Source organism: Piliocolobus tephrosceles, chromosome 1 (assembly GCF_002776525.5).
Source record: "Piliocolobus tephrosceles isolate RC106 chromosome 1, ASM277652v3, whole genome shotgun sequence".
NCBI lineage: Eukaryota > Metazoa > Chordata > Mammalia > Primates > Cercopithecidae > Piliocolobus > Piliocolobus tephrosceles.
The window spans coordinates 19,061,660-19,075,318 of record NC_045434.1 but is presented as its reverse complement, the minus strand read 5'-3'; the positions used below and the strand labels follow the sequence as shown (position 1 = coordinate 19,075,318).

At 48.4% G+C, this 13,659-nt stretch overlaps 1 pseudogene; it reads left to right on the top strand.

Moving 5' to 3' along the window:
• Window positions 1-13,278: 13,278 nt before the first annotated feature.
• On the top strand, window positions 13,279-13,371 carry LOC111526235 (annotated as a pseudogene).
• The last annotated feature ends 288 nt before the right edge of the window (window positions 13,372-13,659 follow it).

The window sequence follows — 13,659 nt, the reverse complement described above, 5'->3', positions numbered from 1 at the left end:
CACTCACTGGATAAGAAAGGAGAGAAATTTTACAGTTCTTTTTTGGCAGGCAGTTTGCATGAAATGAAAGTAGCAAACCAAGCCCGTTATAGAATCAAGGATTTTCAGATTAATTTCCTTTGGGATTTGGATTTTGGGTTTTATGACAATAATGGCTTAGTCAGCACGTGATGGAAAAATTCCTTAGAGGTTGGGGAACTAAGTTTGAGGGGAAGATGTAAAGAATTGAGATGCGAAATAGAATGTTAATATATGACTTAGTTCCTAAAGACAATGACCTAATTTGTTTGAGAAGCTGGAAACCCTTTCTAAGCTTTCTTTCTTTTTTCTTTTTCTTTTCTTTTCTTTCTTTCACACACCTGTAATTCCAGCTACTTGGGATTTGATATGGAGTCTCATTCTGTCACCCAGGCTGGAGTGCTGTGGTGCGATCTGGGCTCACTACAACCTCCACCTCCTGGGTTCAAGCAAGTGTCCTGCCTCAGTCTCCCAAGTAGCTGGAATTACAGGTGTGTGCCACCACACCTGGCTAATTTTTGTATTTTTTTTTTGTTTGTTTTTTTAGTAAAGATGGGGTTTTGCCGTGTTGGCCAGGCTGGTCTCGAACACCTGACCTCAAGTGATCCACACACCTCAGCCTCCCAAAGTGCTGGGATTACAGGCATGAGCCACTGTGTCTGGCCCCTTTCTAAGCTTTCTGATTTGCCATTGCATTCAGCCCAGTCAGCAACACGTCAGTGGAGAGCTCAACAGCATCTTCTCACAACCACTGACGGAGGACTAGATCCAGCTTCTCCTGAGAAACAGGAATGGAATCTACTTGGAGAGTGCCCGGCAGAAGTGATCAGAGAACAAACATCCTTACCTGGTGGTATTCCACCTAAACCCGGGCAGACGGCTTCCATCCACAGCTCAGAGAACACCAAGGGCTGTGGTTTGAAACATGACACACATTACCTGACAACCAAAATGAGGGACTGAGGTGTAGGTTTATTCAGCCGCTTTAGGGAACATCCGGAAAAACACAAGCCACAGACACATCTGTGGCTGTTTTTCCAAAGAGGCTTTCAGGAAGGTTTGTATTTATACATTTACTTAAAGGAGGGTGGGGGCAGGCATGTAGGAAGAGAGGCAGACAAGTGGGAATAGTTTTATAGTTAGGTTGGTGCAAAATTACAAGTAATGGCAAAAACCAAGTTAGTTTGCCCCAACTTAATACATTCTTGTGAGACTTTAGTTAGTGTCTAGTAAATCTACGTTTTTACATAAGAGAAAAAGGAGAGTAAAGGAAGAGTCAGTTGTGCGGGGAAGGTGGAGGAAGGGAAGGTGGAGGAAGGAGTCTTGACTTTGTTCTGCACCTGGGAAGATAAGCACGTAATCCACATTCTCAGTATGGAACGAACAGACTCATTTTAGGAGCTAGACATAGCTTGTAGACCTCACGTTACAATCGGCATGTCCTCTTTTATGGGAGGCCAGCAAAGAACTCCTTTGTGAGTGATCTGTGGAGGTGGAGCCCTTCTGGTCCTTCGCAGATGCCTGAGGCCTTCCCTTAACCTTTCCATGGGGACCTGGCTGATGCCTAATGTCAGTAACTGCTGTTCATTTGGAAGAGGATGTTGCAATGACTCAGCCTCAGGGCTTAATCTTCACTTTTGCCTTAATCCGGGAGGTCCTGACGTCTTTTTTCCTTTACACACCCAAATTGCAGATCTAAGGCATCCAAGATGCTGACCCATCCAGTTAGCACTCTGCATGATCAAGAGTGTGAGCTCAGAGCAATGCTGCTCTAAGGATTGATTTTCCTCTGCAGGACACCACCACACTGATGCCCTTATCAATACTTACCGCTTACCACATCCCCAGAGGCACTGTATTCCTAAGCCACTGAGCGGTGTTCCCTGCCTGGGGAATATGCACACCAGAGCTCAGGGCTTGAGTGCCCAGCAGCAAGAGGGTAGCAGAGCCAGGGTCCAGTTTGTGCTGCCCACCTGCAGGTCCACAAGAAGTGAGGGTGCAGCTGGGTCAGAGCAAGGTGGGGAGCTCCATAGAAGCCCCCAGGGAGGATGAGGCCACCCAGGGTTCTGTGATCCCTTGTCCCTCTCCCTGCCTGAGGAGTGCTGTGGGGTGGGGTTGGGGTAAGCCCAGGCTTACAGGAAGAGTAGTAAGCATACTAACACAGTTCGGGCTTCAGATCCTCACAGAACAGTACAAAACCAAGGGTACATCTCCCTCTTGGGAGGAAGAGTGTTGATTTCTTTCTTTCTTTTTTTTTTGAGATGGAGTCTCGCTCTGTCGCCCAGGCTAGAGTGCAGTGGCCGGATCTCAGCTCACTGCAAGCTCCGCCTCCCGGGTTCACGCCATTCTCCTGCCTCAGCCTCCCTAGTAGTTGGGACTACAGGCGCCCGTCACCTCGCCCGGCTAGTTTTTTGTAGTTTTAGTAGAGATGGGGTTTCACCGTGTTAGCCAGGATGATCTCGATCTCCTGACCTCGTGATCCACCCATCTCGGCCTCCCAAAGTGCTGGGATTACAGGCTTGAGCCACCGCGCCCGGCCAAGAGTGTTGATTTCTAAAGAAGAGGCTAGAAATTCTCTCCTGCCTGCAATGGGACAACCAGATAATACACAGCAGAACCTCCTGCCAGAGACAGGGATCCACCACCTGGTGTCCACGGGGAACCCAGCTGCATGTGTGAGCTGGCTTGGTCTCTCAGGCCCTGACCCCATCCACTTCCTCCTGCTCTGCCCCAGCTACACTTTAAATCATGATTAACACCTACCTATGTAAGAATCTTGGTTTCCAAACTCACCCAGGAATCCATGGAAATACCTTCCCTGTGTCTGCCCCTCACCCTCAACCCCAAGAGTTGGGCTCTGAGCCGGGCATGGCTAGTAGTTTCAGCTACTCAGGAGGCTGAGCCCAGAGGATTGCCTGAGGTCAGCAGTTCGAGTCTTGCCTGGGCAACACAGCAAGACCCTGACTCTTTATTTGTTGTTTTTGTTTTTGTTTTTGTAGGGAGGGGGTTTCTCCATGTTGCCCAGGCTGATCTCAAACTCTGGAGCTCAAGTGATCCACCTGCCTTGGCCTTCTAAAGTGCTAGGATTACAGGTGTGAGCCACTGTGCCCAGCCAAGACCTTGACTTAGAAAAAGGAAAAAAAAAAAAAAAAAGAACTGGGCTCTGTTTTAATCCAAGCTCAGGAATCTGGGCCCCTAGACTTTACCAAGTCCTCTGAACAAAACTGCTGGTCCCCTCTGTGGTCTACTCCTTAAAACTGCTTAAAAACACGCTGTTTGTGAAACTAGGACAAGTGGTCCTGTTGTTCTCCACAGCAGCCCTCAGCTTCAAGGCTTCGGGTCCTGACATCTGAGTATGAAGAGACACTATGAAAGAAGGCTCTAGAAGGGTAAATAGTGTTCGACTCTCTAAGTGGTCAGGCCAAATCCAGGCTTTCTCTGGCTCTGTGGTCTGCTGCACAGGCTGTGCTCAGGTAGACTCAGGAACCTAGCTTGGGACAAGATGTCCTGGATTCTGCAAGTTTGGGTCTCTGCACTGTGGTGTGAGCTTTTCAAAGCCTGGGCCCATGTCTTTTACTCAATTCAACAAATATTTGCAGCAAATATTCACCAATATGACTGTATAGTAAAGCTAATTAAGCTTCAGTTTGAGGGACCCTTATTTGCACAGGTACCTATCAAGACTCTGGCAGGAACTTTCCAATGCTTATGTAAAAGGTCAAGTTTTGGTAAAGTTTGCAAAAGTAACGTATCTTCCCTACAACTTTCCCTTGATTACACTTCCCTCTACATGGGATAGGGGTAGCCACAGGGGATTCAGGATCTAGCTAGAGGGATGTTGGGATGGAGATCCTTTAACTTGGGTCTGGCGGGCTGTTTGATGATGAGCAGGAAGTGATAGTCACTTCCACACGTAGCCATCTCGGGTACAGCTCCCATACCTCCTCCTGCCCACTGTGCTGACTCACTGGGCACCCCGAGGCCACCGTGCAGCACAGGAGCTGTGCCATGGCCTGAATGTCCCCTACTGAGCCCAGCACTGGGCATGTGAGCAAAGGTGACACAACAGAGTGGAAATCAATGGTGCCAGAAGCTAGTCTGCAGACAAGCACTTCGGAGACAGGCAAGTGAGCTAATTCACAAAAAATATGTGATTGTCCTGCATCTTAGGATAACATGGCCTGCAAGACTTTTTAAAACCTGCAATTGTTATGATTTTTCAGTCTAAATAAATTCTTTTGAACCTTTTTTTTTTTTTTTTGAGACGAAGTCTTGCTCCTCCCAGGCTGAGTGCAGTGGCCAGATCTCCGCTCACTGCAACCTCCGCCTCCCAGGTTCAAGCAATTCTCCTGTCGCAGCCTCCCAAGTAGCTGGGATTACAGGCATACACCACCATGCCTGGGTGATTTTTGTATTTTTTTAGTAGAGACGGGGTTTCCTCATGTTGGCCACACTGGTCTCGAACTCCTGATCTTGCGATCCGCCCACCTCAGCCTCCCAAAGTGCTGGGATTACAGGCATTAGTCACTGCGCCCCGCCCAGTCTCCTTTTCTTTTCTTTTTTTTTTTTTTTCTTTTTTTTTTTTTTTTTTTGAGATGGAGTCTCGCTCTGTCGCCCAGGCTGGAGTGCAGTGGCCGGATCTCAGCTCACTGCAAGCTCCGCCTCCCAGGTTTACACCATTCTCCTGCCTCAGCCTTCCGTGTAGCTGGGACACTACAGGCGCCCGCCACCTCGCCCTGCTGGTTTTTTGTATTTTTTAGTAGAGACGGGGTTTCACCATGTTAGCCAGGATGGTCTCAATCTCCCGACCTCGTGATCCGCCCATCTCAGCCTCCCAAAGTGCTGGGATTACAGGCTTGAGCCACTGAGCCCGGCCCCAGTCTCCTTTTCTTAAAGAAGCCCTCCAGACCAGGTGCGGTGGCTCATGCCTGTAATCCCAACACTTTGGGAGGGCCAAGGTGGGCGAATCATCTGAGGTCTCGAGTTCAAGACCAGCCTGGCCAACATGGTGAAATCCCGTCTCCACAAAAACACAAAACTTGGCCAGGCGTGGTGGCGCATGACTGTAGTCCCAGCTACTCAGGAGGCTAAGGCAGGAGAATCGCTTGAACCCAGGAGGCAGAGGTTCCAGTGAGCTGAGATTGTGCCATTGCACTCCAGCCTGAGTGACAGAGCAAGACTCCATATCAAAAAAAAAAGAATAAGAAGAAGCCCTCCAAAATTGTCTGTGCTGTGAGCCTATGGAAGCTGGATATGACTGTCACTGTATGTTTACTCTGCAGACATTCTTCCAGGTAGTGAGCAAAACAGAAAAGACAGCTGCCCATAGGTACTACTAATGCCTGTGACAATGCTGGCGCTCGGCAGACACCTCATGACTGTTAATGTAAACCCAAGGGCACCTTACAAGAGTCAATTTCTCAGGGCGGTCCAGGGCTAATCCCAACAGCATCCCAGGGTCACTGGGTATCTTAGCCTGTTTGTGCTGCTGATGTAAAGGAATGCCTGATGCTGGGTAGTTTATAAAGAAAAGAAGCTTATCTGGCTCACGGCTCTGCAAGCTGTACAAGAAGCATGGCACTAAGCAAGGAATCCCTGGCTTAGTAAAGTCAGTCAATTTATCTGCTTCCGGTGAGGGCTTCAGGGAGCCTCCACTCATGGTAGAAGGGGAAGGAGAGCCAGCATGTGCAGAGATAACACGTCAAGAGAGAAAGGAAAAGATAGAGAAAGGCCAGGCACGGTGGGTCACGACTGTAACCCCAGCACTTTGGGAGGCTGAGGCAGGCAGATCACGTGTGGTCAGGAGTTTGAGACCAGCCTGACCAACATAGTGAAACGCCATCTCTACTAAAAATACAAAAATTAGCTGGGTGTGGTGGTGCACCCCTGTAATCCCAGCTACTTGGGGGGCTGAGGCAGGAGAATAGCTTGAACCTGGGAGGCGGAGGTTGCAGTGAGCTGAGATCGTGCCACTGCACTCCAGCCTGTGTGACAGAGCGAGACTCTGTCTCAAAAAAAAAAAAAAAAAAGAGAGAGAGAGAAAGAGGAGGTGCCAGGCTCTTTTACTAAGAGTGAGGACTTACTCATTACTGTGAGAAAGGCAGCAAGCCACTCCTGATGGATCCGCTCCCATGACCAAAACACCTCCCACCAGGCCCATCTCAAACACTGGAAATCAAATTTCAACATGAGATTTGGAGGGTCAAATATTCAAACTATCCTACTGGGTCAGGCTTTCAGAGCTACTCCCTAACCCCTTCAGAAAGGTAAGGAGTCCACTCTGACATCAGCCTCCCCTGCCTCTGCTGCAGGGCAGAAAGGTAAGGAGAAACCTCCCTCCAGTCCGCTGCGGTGAGCGATGAGCTGCTGTCCCACAGCCTGAGCTCCAAAATAGCTCTCATCGGCCCGTCCCATGGCCTAAAATGCTTCCGTAAAGATGATTCTCTGGTCTGAACATTTGTGTCCCCGCAAAATTCATATGTTGAAATCGAATCCGCAATGTGGTGGATTGAGAGCCAGGGTTTTTGGGAAGTAGGCTCTGCCCTCATGAATAGGCTCTGCCCTCATGAATGGGATCAGTGCCCTTATGAAGCAGGCCCGAGGGAGCCTGTCCACCCCTTCTGCTGTGTGGGAACTCAACAAGGAGGCACCATCTGTAAAGCCGAGAAGTGCTCACCAGACGCCACATCTGCTGGTACCTTGATCTTGGACTTCCCAGCTTCCAGAACTGTCAACAATTCATTTCTGTTGTTTATAAACAACCTAGTCTGTGGTATTTTGTTATAGTCACCTATACGGACTAAGACCATGACCTTTGTGTTTTTTGTGAAACACTCTAAAATACAAGGAATCCCTGGCTTAGTAAGTCAGTCAATTTATCGTTTATGTCTTATCCAGAATGAGTATAATCTGCTCCCTTTTCTCTGTGATTAGAAATTAAGACCGGCTCACTGGGGTACAGTTGGCACAGGTGCACACGCAGGAGGGTGCTTATCAGCCAGGTGGCATCAGGAAGGCCCTGGAAGCCAGCCTGTGGGGTAGGAGAGGGTGCAGGGAGTAAGGGACGGGTACAGAAAAGGAAGCAAGAGGGCCCAGAGAACCTGCCCCATGCGGTATAATTGCACCCAAGCCCTCGCCTCCCCTGCAGGGAGAAGGGTAGTCTCTCCCTCACCCATGGGGGAGCCCTGAGTGGCCACCTCTACGCAGGCCCTCTGCAGGGGCAGATGAGGCAGCCCGAACAGAACCCTCTCCCCACCTGGCTGACCAAAGAGCCCACGACACTCCATCTGGCCCAACCGCAGCTGAAGGCGGCACCAACTTGCTGTGCCTTCGGGGACTCACCAGGGCCACTTGAGTGTGGTAAACATGCATTTTAGGTTAAGTTTCTAAAAATAATTATTAGAGAGGTCATATTTATTGTAGAAAACTGGCAAAGGCCGGGCGCAATGGCTCATGCCTGTAATCCCAGCACTTTGGTAGGCCACGGTGGGTGGATCACCCGAGGTTAGGAGTTTGAGACCAGCCTGACCAACATGGAGGAATCCCGTCTCTACTAAAAATGCACAATTAGCTGGGTGTGGTGGCGCATGCCTGTAATCCCAGCTACTTAAAGAGACTGAGGCAAAAGAATCGCTTGAACCCAGGAGGCGGAGTTTGCGGTGAGCTGAGATTGCACCACTGCACTCCAGCCTGGGCAACAAGAGCGAAACTCCATCTCAAAAAAAAGAAAAAGAAAAAGAAAACTGGCAAAATGTAGAGAAATAGAAATATTCCTTTAAAAGAAAACACTCATAACCTCCCCACGTGGAGACATGTGCTTCTAGTATTTATTTAAGTTTATTTCATACACATTTTATTTTTTATTTATTTTTATTTATTTATTTATTTATCTATCTATTCATTTATTTATTTTTGAGACAGAGCCTCACTCTGTCGCCCAGGCTGGAGTGCAGCGGTGAGATCTCTGCTCACTGCAGCCTCTGCCTCCTGGGTTCAAGCGATTCTCCTGCCTCAGCCTCCTGAGTAACTGGGATTATGGGTGCCGACCACCACAGTTGGCTAATTTTTTGTATCTTTAGTAAAGACGGGGTTTCACCATGTTGGCCAGACTGGTTTTGAACTCCTGACCTCAGGTGATCTGCCCGCCTTGGCTTCCCAAATTGCTGGGATTAGAGGCATGAGCCACTGTGCCCGACCTATTTTTTATTTTTAAATTTTAATTTATGTATTTTAAGATACACAAGGGTCTTGCTCTGTTCCCCGGGCTGGAGTGCAGTGATGGGATCATAGCTCACTGCAGCCTCGAAACCTTGGGCTCAAGTGATCCTCCTGCCTCAGCCTCTGACTAGGATTACAGGCCTGTACCACCACACCTGGCTAATTTTTTAATTTTTGATTTTTGTAGAGATGTGATCTTGCTATGTTGCCCAGGCTGGTCTGAAACTCTTGGGCTCAAGAGGTCCTCTGCTCTCAGCTTCCCAAAGTGCTGGAATTACAGGCATGAGCTACTGCACCCAACTTATACACATTTTAAAAAATAAAATTGGGAGCATGCTGATTTTATGATGTAATATGCTGCTTTTTTATAGAATATGGCGTCACAGTCAATTTTCCTATATCACTTCAAAACCTTTGAGTATATGTCTCTAGTGGCCACACAGCAGTACATCATAGACCACAGGCCATAAACCATCATGCTAGGCTGTATCCTTACATGACCCATCACTTCCTGCTCAGTTCAGGATTAGCATAAACAGCACGACGCTCATTGTCTTCAGATTCACATCTTTGCTGCCTCATTTATTATTCCCTTCAGATAGATTTCTGAAAGTAAGAACACAGAATAAGACATTTTTATGGCTTTTGGCTTTCATTTTCCAAATTGCTTTCTAGAAACGTTTCCAATTTCCATACCCCCAGCAGTGTGGGGGAGGGCCCACCTCGCTGCAGCTCCCCAGCACGTCTCAGAGGTCTGTGTTTGCTTCTTAGTCTGTCAATGTGATTTGTGAAAGGACTGATTAAGCTGCTTAGATGATCACTACCTCGGTCACTCCTAGTGTTAAATATTCTTCATGTGTATTGATTTAGAGATTTCTTATTTTATGTTCCCAGGGCTTCTATATATTATTTACCTTAAGCTCTTATTTGTTTACATATGTCCTTGCTTACATATGTGCTTGCTTTTCTATTTGGGTCTTTTTAAGGTTAATTTTATGTTTTCTTCAGGTAGGAATATATTAACTGTCTCTCAGATTGTGGCAAGTGTTTTCCCCATTGATTGTTTGAAGATGAATTTGGTGGCTGGTTTTGTCAGTCCTGCCACCTCTGTCTCAGTCTTGAGGGATGTCCTCATGGAATAGATCTATCCAGGACACTGATATCTTTCTTGAAACACAGCCTGAAGGGTAATGGGCAAACTGATCCGTAACGGACACTTAAGTCTGCAAACTTCCCTCTATTGGATCAAGTGCAGAACGAATTCCTCTTCCAGGTCTTTCTTTCTGGCTGTCAGCTGTGCATGAGGCCTGCACACGCCTCCTCCAGCATCTTCCTCAGCAACCTTACTTAAGGTGCCCCATTGCTTAAGGTCTTAGGCAGCTCCTGCGGAGGGAAAGCCAAACCCCTTGGCAGGATACAAAAAACCTTTCCTGCTCTGGCCTCTGCCTGCCTTTCTATCCCCATCTCCTCCAGCCCACGCTTAGCCTAAGCTCCAGCAATGCTGTGTTGCTCATCCACAGATCTCTGGGTGAGAAATTATCCTCAGTATGTTTCCCTGTGAAGCTACTGATCCATGTCCAGGGCTCTCTGGAGGCAGTCCCCCTTTCCAGAAGTCTCCCTCTGTCCACACGCACCTCTCTCCTTGCCCTCATCACAGTGGCGTGCGTTGTTTCTTTGCTTCTGTCCTGCCAACATGCTGTGTCTGGCTTGGTACTGGGAGCTGGATTTCTTCTCTCTGCAAAGCCCATTTGCACATAGTAGGCACGCAGTGCAAATTTGCAGAAGGCATGAGGGGAGGGAGCAGAACTGGTTGCTCCCTGCCTCTATAGATTTTGCGTTACAGATGAGTGCTTTGCAAAGTGTGAGTCCTTCTACCCATGCAGGGCATCTTAGTAGCTGTTGGCGGCAGCGGTCATATTGGGGTTGTTACTATCATCTACTTTAAAATTAAAGTAGGAACCATCTGTAAAGTCTCACACTGAGCAGGCAGAAAAACACAACCTTCATGGAAGAAAAATCTTTCTTGAAGGGTGAAATTTCTCACTTGGCAAGAGAAACAAATGTATGAAGCCAAGGTGGTTTGTTTGCTAATTGCAGTCTCTTTCTAGGGTTTCAGCAGCCAGCAGGTGTGAATGTCAAGGGGACCACACCATCTGCTTGATGATTCTCTGGGGGACCTGTGATTAGATCTGTATATGACATGTCACCTACATTTCACAAGCACAGGATAGAGTGTGTGTACACCGTAGGGGTGTAGAGGCGTCACAAGAGAATGCCCTGCCAGGGGCTAGGCGGGAGCGGAGCCTGCTGTGCTAAAACGCATTTCTTTTTTCTTTTTTTTTTTCTCGCTCTGTCGCTTGGGCTGGAGTGCAGTGGCCGGATCTCAGCTCACTGCAAGCTCCGCCTTTCGGGTTCACGCCATTCTCCTGCCTCAGCCTCCCGAGTAGCTGGGACTACAGGCGCCCGCCACCTCGCCCGGCTAGTTTTTTGTAGTTTTTAGTAGAGACGGGGTTTCACCATGTTAGCTAGGATGGTCTCGATCTCCTGACCTGGTGATCCGCCCGTCTTGGCCTCCCAAAGTGCTGGGATTACAGGCTTGAGCCACCGCGCCCGGCCAAACGCATTTCTTTGCAGTGTTGAAGGTGGATTTGTTGGGAGACTTTGCCACCCGCCACCTCAGAGGACATCAGTGCTGCATCCTGGGTTAGCATCCAGGGTCCTGCCTGCCAGCTCTGCAGGGGCCACCGCCTTGCCGCCTGCGTCCCGCGTGAGTAACTGCTCTTTGACGAATACTGGAGGTGTAAGCGATGTTCATGAAGGGCCCTCCCCATCTTGTCCCCGCATCAGGCCCTTCTGAGTTGTTTTTTCCTTAAGGCAGCTTTCCCTGTAGGCCTTCCCTATCCCAAGATCTGAAGTGCTAATTGTCAGAGCCATCCTGGGAAGCACATCTCCCAGTTCCAGGAGTCAGGAGGCCAAGACCTGGGGCTGCAGCAGCAGTACAAGCCCAGGGACCTTAGCAACCTAGGCTCTGCTGGGGATGGGACACTTCTGTTCCCTGGAGCAAACATTCACCAACATTCATCCACTTGAGGATCCTCCAGGGCTTAGATAATCTGCAGGGTCCAGGTGTCCTGCCCTAGCTGCTGACTGGGCGGGAGCCCTGGAATCTGCGTGTTCCCATCCCCCTCCAGGGGACTCCGATGAGGCGGCCTGAGGCCCAGTCATCCGGGAAAAACCATCCTCACTGTGCTGACACACACAGTAAGCAGCAGGTGGAGGAAAAGAGCTTCTAGCCTATCAGGCAGCACTTTCGCCACCGCATTCTGGATCAAAATAGACACTATCTCTCTCCCCACATGTATTAGGTCCCTCCTTGCCCCATGCATTAAAGGATCGTTCAAACCAGAGTGGGTTTTTTTTTTTCCCCCAAAAGGAATTAATGTTGGTATTTTTATTTGAATTACATTAGAGTTATATTTTTACTCTAACTTTAAATATAGAGTTATATTTTAACTGGGAGCATGGGTAACTATAAAACTGTTGTTTTTCTAAGAGCAGGTCATACATTTGCTTTTTAAAATTTTTTTTAGAAGACAGTCTCACTCTGTCACCCAGGCTGGAGTGCCCCTCTGTGACAGCCCGTCCAGGGGCGCCAGTGCCAGGTTAACTCCAGCCCTCTGGCCCACCCTGAAAAAGTTAGAATGCAAGTCAGAATGGCATCAGTCGAGGGACCATCTTAACCCATCAGACACAGGCTCAATCATTAGCAGATGGTTTATTATTACTATTAATCACTTTGGATTGTGTACTATTAGGGCAACAGACTACATGCAATCCAGCTATTCAGGGCACCTAGACCTGGCCAGAGGGCATGGAATTCCTCCCCATCCCCAGGGATGGGAACAATGACAGGTTGGCATGTGCAGTGGGGCAGAGAGTGGAGTGGGCGGCTGGAGGGAGGAGGAGGAGATGCTCAGAGAGCAAAAGGATACAAGTTCCAAGCGGAGTTTTGCCTCAAGCAGGGCTCAGAAATGCGTACCTGTGGAACTGGGACAGGTCACTGGGGGATTAAGGGAGAATCAAGCGTCAGTTGCAACCTCCCTGAGCGCAGCCTGGTGCCTCGTGACTGAGGCCTGCTGGCTTCGGCCTGAATGCCGACCCTTCGCCTGGTGTCAAGAGGCAGAGGGGTTTTGATGGGGCCACACGCCCCTAGCACTAGCAAGGGGAGCCCTGGGAAGCCACTGCCCCTCTCAGCACGTGAATAAGGAAGGGATATTATGCCTGGCTAATTATTTTATTAGCCACGCCCAGCTAATTATTTTATTTTATTTTGTTTTATTTTAGAGACGAAGTTTCGCTCTTCTTGCCCAGGCTGGAGTACAGTGGTGCAATCTCCGCTCACAGCAACCTCTGCCTCCCGGGTACAAGTGATTCTCCTGCCTCAGCCTCCTGAGAGGCTGGGATTATAGGCACCTGCCACCATGCCCAGCTAATTTTTTTTGTATTTTTAGTAGAATATAGATATATTAAATTTTTATATGTATATGATATATTTTATATATATTATATATTATATATATATTTTTCGAGACAGGGTCTCACTGTCACCCAGGCTCGAGTGCAGGGGTGTGATCACAACTCACAGGAGCCTCAACCACCCAGGCTCAGGTGATCCTCCCCACTCAGTTTCCCAAGTAGCTGGGACCACAGGCAGGCAGCACCACACCCAGCTCAGTTTTGTATTTTTTGTAGAGATGGGCTTTCACCATGTTGCCCAGGCTGGTCTTGAACTCATGGGCTCAAGTGATCCACTCCCTTTGGCCTCCCAAAGTGCTAGGATTATAGGCATGAGCCACTGCATCCGGCTGAAATTTAATATTGGTCGATTATTTTCACTCAAGGCCTAGGGGTAATTATAGGCTAAGGGTGACTCCCCAGCAAAAATCAAAGTATCAGGCAAGTAAAACGGAATGGATTTACCCTCAGAGTTCAGCATCAGACAACATCGCTAGTAGAAAAATTTTTTAAGAAATCTGTCTCGGAATGCTCACTTTGGCAGCACGTATACTAAAATTGGAACGATACGGAGAAGATTAGCATGATGTCCCGAAAAAGAATAAACAAATAAATTTGTCTGCAAAAGCAAATCAGATGGGAAATATTGCCTCAATCATTCATGAGAGACTGAACGAAAGACTGCCCAGAAGGGAACCTCTAAGACCCACCTTGCCTAGATGCTCAATAAGTTCGTTTTTTGAGACAAGGTCTTATTCTGTTGCCCCGGCTGGAGTGCAGTGGCACCATCACAGCTCACTGCAGCCTTGATCTTCTGGGCTCAAGTGATCCTCCCACTTCTCAACCTTCTGAGTAGCTGTAACTACAGGCACATTCCACCACACCCGGCTAATTATTTTATTTTATTTT